The sequence below is a fragment of the Festucalex cinctus genome, chromosome 1 (genome assembly GCF_051991245.1).
Source record: "Festucalex cinctus isolate MCC-2025b chromosome 1, RoL_Fcin_1.0, whole genome shotgun sequence".
Taxonomy (NCBI): Eukaryota; Metazoa; Chordata; class Actinopteri; order Syngnathiformes; family Syngnathidae; genus Festucalex; species Festucalex cinctus.
The window spans coordinates 67,276,267-67,281,266 of NC_135411.1; the positions used below are offsets into that span (position 1 = coordinate 67,276,267).

Consider the following 5,000-nt stretch of genomic DNA (forward strand, 5'->3'; position numbering starts at 1 on the left):
ACAAACAAGAGTCAGGACCCGTCCCCCCCACCCGAAGGCGGAGGGAGGCTACCCTCTCGTCCACCGGGGTAAACCCCAACTTACAGGCGCCGATCCGGGGGGCAATAAGTATGCCCACACCTGCTCTGCGCCTCACACCGTGGGCAACTCCAGAATGGAAGAGAGTCCAACCCCTCTCAAGAGGACTGGTACCAGAGCCCAAGCTGTGTGTGCAGGCGAGTCCGACTATGTCTAGTCGGAACTTCTCGGCCTCGCACACCAGCTCGGGCTCCTTCCCTGCCAGAGAGGTGACATTCCATGTCCCAAGAGCCAGCTTCTGTAGCCGGGGTTCGGTCCGCCAAGGTCTCCTCCCTTGGCTGCCACCCAGCCTGCACTGCACCCGACCCCTTTGGCCCCTCCCACCGGTGGTGAGCCCGTCGGAAGGGGCACCCACGTTGCCTCTTCGGGCTGTGCCCGGCCGGGCCCCGTGCAGGCCCGGCTACCAGGCGCTCGGCAGCGAGCCCCGCCTCCAGGCCTGGCTCCAGAGGGGGGCCCCGGTGACCCGCATCCGGGCAAGGGAAAACGTGATCCATTTTTGGTCATCATCATCAGGGGTCTTCTGAGCCGTGCTTAGTCTGGCACCTCACCTAGGACCTGTTTGCCATGGGTGACCCTGCCAGGGGCATAAAGGCCCAGACAACATAGCTCCTAGGATCATTGGGACACGCAAACCCCTCCACCACGTTAAGGTGCCGGCTCAATCTCCAAATTAATATACAAACTAGGCTATATTACCCAAATGCATGTAAATAAATTAAAATACAGTTCTAATTGGCTATTAAATCATATTTTAAGCACTACCGAACAGGGATCGCGAGCAATGCGCTCATGTTTATTCAGAGTGGCACGTACAGCCGCACTTGTCCGCTCCATTCCGCCTCGCCGACAACCAGTGCCGACGCGGTTCTCTTGGCATGACAGCACGCGATGATCGGGTGGTTTCTTGTCGAGTTCAGACTTGTAGTGTGACTACACGTCCGGTCCACGACACAGACCAAATTTATCGGGTAATCTGACAGCGCGACTGTCGTTAAAGACAAAAATGTCATGTAGTTTGATGTTGGCATTAATCTCCTCCTCATCCACGACACTTGATGATTCAAAATGAGAGAGCAGAGGGCAAATATGAAGGTGAGAGTCATTGGAAAAAGATTCAGATGGAACGCGAAAGCCAGACTTTGGCCCTGAGTTTACTGTCTGTGAGATCTAAGAGAGTGATGCATCCCCCAGAGCAGTGGTGTCAAAGTCCGGTCCTTGAGCGCCTGAGTCCTGCATGTTTTAGAGATTTCCCACGTTCAACACAGCTGATTCATATTTTAGCGAATCAGCGAGCCTCGCAGGAGCCTGATAATTATCCTGATCATTGAGTCAGGTGTGTAGGAGTAGAGAAACTTCAAAAACATGCAGGACTCAGGCCCTGGAGGACCGGATCTTGACACATGTGCCCCAGAGGCTTTATATTACTTCCCATTTTGTGAGATTGAAGTCATGGGATGCGAGTGTGTGTCTTGAGGATAAGCATGTGTGTGATGCTTTTCCCTGATATAATGCAGGTCTGATGCTCATTTGATTATGCTTAATCTTATTTGCTCATCAGCAAATTATATGTCAGTTTATAACAAAGTTAATATTGTGAAGATGCTGGCTTTTTAGTGTTTGAGCATTTCATTTAGCACTTGTGCAGTCAATTTTTGCTGGATTCCAGAAGCTGGAAATGTCCTACTTCCATTGCACTGAGCACGTATCCCTATTTTGTTACGGTAATGACTGAATACTAGCTTGTTACGCCACTAACAGAGATTGTTCTGTATGCAAAAAAAAATAATAAAAAAATAAAAATCATGCATCATACTCATATTGCTCAAAAAACGGTTGACAATTGGCAAAAGTACATTCTAGAAGAATTGAAGAAAAAACATGTTTAAGCACTACTAATAATTGTATTTATTTATTAGGTGTGCTTGTGTGTGTGGATTGTTGTTTGTCTCTGTGTGCCCTGCGATTGGCTGGTAACCAGTTCAGGGTGTACCCCGCCTACTGCCCTGAGATAAGCTCCAGCACACCCCGCGACCCTTGTGAGGAGTAAGGGTTCAGAAAATGGATGGATGGATGGATGGATGGATGGATGGATGGATGGATGGATGTCTTAGGGCACCAAATGATTGATTGTTTGTTATTTAAGACTTCAGGCAGTATAAAACCTTGAATATTTAATGTTTGACATCCCAACCACGAAAATGAAGGATGGAAGTCTAGTGTTTTAATAATGTATTGTAATGTAAGTGGAAGAATCAAGCAGAAATCCTGCCAAGACATCAAAACAAGTACAGAAAAAAAGATGGTGTAAGGGAGGGCAAGCCTAAATGTGACGGTTTGCCTTAATTCAAATGTACATGCCTTTATAATTTAAAGCAGCTATGTGGAAGATTTAAAATTTCAAATCGCTACTGCCACCTGTGGCCGAAAACAAACTGCACGCTCGTACACGCTGCACGCACTCGTACGTGCACGACCTCAATACTGAAGACTGGGCTCTTCATATCCAATTAAACTATGTTTTCAGAGGTAAGAAGTTTTATAATGTTATACAAAGCTGGCCACTTAAAGGAATGAGACTCTCGATCCCCACTAAACAATTGATGTCCACGGGACGTGCAGATCATATTGCTTTAGTCGGTCGAAGTCCAGTCCTGTGCTGTACTCCAAAACGATGTGCAAATTACGTCAATTAATTGGACCTCATTCCGATGTTAATATGCAGTTACATATTGTAGTCACCCCGCTCGACGGACGTCAACCTGATTCTTGTCATTATTAGTGTATGTCGTCCCCAGGCTAGCGTCATTGTGCATTAGCCGAAAGGTGGGCTGTCATTTATGGAAATTGACGATTGTGAAAAACATATAGACCCATTCACTACTTAGTGTGATACGGCCGTGAATGTTATCGCCATTCAGTAGTACCGTTCACATTCCGTTAGCATAATGTAGCTACAATAGGCTGTTTTCACGGAGGAAAATAAGGCAACATTTAGTCTGATTGAAACGCCGCAGAATGGAACGTCTGTTCTTCATAAAGTCATTCTGTTCTATTACATTCAACTTTGCCGCCCCTTTCACGCTAAATGTTGCCGTCCACCTCACTTTCACCGCAATAGTTACGACCGAGAAGTGATCGATCTTGAGGTTACTGCTATTTGAAAACAAGGTGGCAGGTGGCGATGTTTGTTAAATCACAATGACTGTCAACTGGACAAAGTAAAGTCTATGGTCATAACTTGTTGTGTTTTACACAATTTGTGTGAACAGAACGGGGATGATTTTTTGGGAGAATGGGAGGACAGTGCTATTGTCCCGCAGCAGCCTGATGGTACTGAGTCTGCAATAGTGGAAACTGAGGGGGTGCATGCCCGTGCAGCAATTCTGAAGTTTTTAAATACATCATTGTAAAGGAATTGTGCGTTTGCATTACTGTTTTTTGTTGTTTTTTTTATTAAATAAAAAAATATTAAAAATAATTCATTGAGCGTAAGTTTTTATTTGTGTGAAAAAAAAACAGAACAAAAACTCTGATATGAAATCGGAAGTATTTATTACTTTGGCATTTGGCTCATTGTGTCAACAAATCTGTTTAAGACTGCCAGGAAGCCCATTTGGAAGTCTCTGTCACGCCTCTGGTTTTGTTCAATCAGCTCACGTGCCACCTGTTGATCTTCCGTGCGTTCCTGCAGTCTGAGCTCAAGGTCCTCCTTGTGCAACCTCACTTCTTCGAGTAACATCGCTCTCGTGGCCTCCCCGTTCTTTTCGTCAAATTCGCGCAGGTAATCCAAAAACAGGTGGTCTCGGTCCCGTTTGCGCTTACCTGTAGGGATGTAAATGTACAATGAGTGAGTGACAAAAAACAAGGTGCAGGTGCCCTTAAATTATTATTTATTATAAATTATGTGAATATAGTTTTAACGTATAATTGGATTTGAACCATTGCAATAATAGAAGGGCTGGGTATAATACTAATGTCCTAAATCAATGGGACTTTGATTCACAAGAGCTAAATTCCAAATTGATTCCAATATTTTTGATTCAATTCAAAAGATTAATATACATCAACCATCATTTCTCAAATATGAAGGACCTGATCAAAAAGGCCACAATCATTAAATTCCAAATGAAATTATGCAGAGGCAGTATCTGCTGACATGATTTGAGTTGACTTTTGTTCATGGCTGTAGTGTGACTATAATCATTAGCAAGCATAACAATTTGTTATTCAATAATTGTAACTGGGAAAAATGCCACGGAGGAGGCGGGCCGTCCATTTTGTGAAGGTAAGAAATTTGAAACTTCTGTGAAAAGTGACTTTCACAAAAACACCAATATCCAAAAAATTTATACTGTACACACAAAGAACATTTCGTCATTTAAATTATGTCATGACTTTCTGGGGAAAATATATGTTAAAATAATGCCTTTATGAATCTATCAGTCTCCGAAAAGGAAAACGATTTTTTTTTTTTTTTACATTTTTTGTGTAAAACCCAGCCTTAACAGAAGTGCTATATTTTAAAGTGTGTGATTTTACTGGACATTTACCTGGACGGGGGAGCAAGGCAGAAGACTCAGGAACAGCTCTGCTGATTCTGCTCGGAGGCCGCGAATGTTCACTTACTTCATCATTTGAAGCTGTATCAACATCATGTACATCCATTGAGTAACAGTAAATAATTTCGATGAGCTTCAAGTTACATGACTTTGAACTTACTGGAAGTTGACAGAGGGGCGCAGTTTCCGCTTGTGGATGGACCATCCTCGCTTATCCCTTTCAACGCCTCGACTGAAACTGTCTCAACAGTCATGCAATGAGTAAGGGCACAGTGCAATGATTTAGGTGAGGGTAAAACACGCCACTCACATTATATCCTTCCATTTTTCATTACCGCAGAACAGAATATGCCACACTACATT

The 5,000-nt window shown here is 43.8% G+C and overlaps 1 protein-coding gene and 1 long non-coding RNA gene across 2 annotated transcripts in view; one reads left to right on the forward strand and one right to left on the reverse strand.

Annotated features, from left to right (window-relative positions):
* tnk2b (tyrosine kinase, non-receptor, 2b) overlaps positions 1–5,000 on the forward strand; it is a 276,182-nt gene that overhangs the window by 200,610 nt on the left and 70,572 nt on the right. The gene's annotated exons all lie outside the window — the stretch shown is intronic.
* Positions 3,756–4,848, reverse strand: LOC144009074 (uncharacterized). The gene is made up of 3 exons (XR_013280832.1): positions 4,798–4,848; positions 4,629–4,718; positions 3,756–3,900 (listed from the first exon to the last, which is right to left on the reverse strand). It is a non-coding gene; the product is annotated as an uncharacterized LOC144009074 (long non-coding RNA).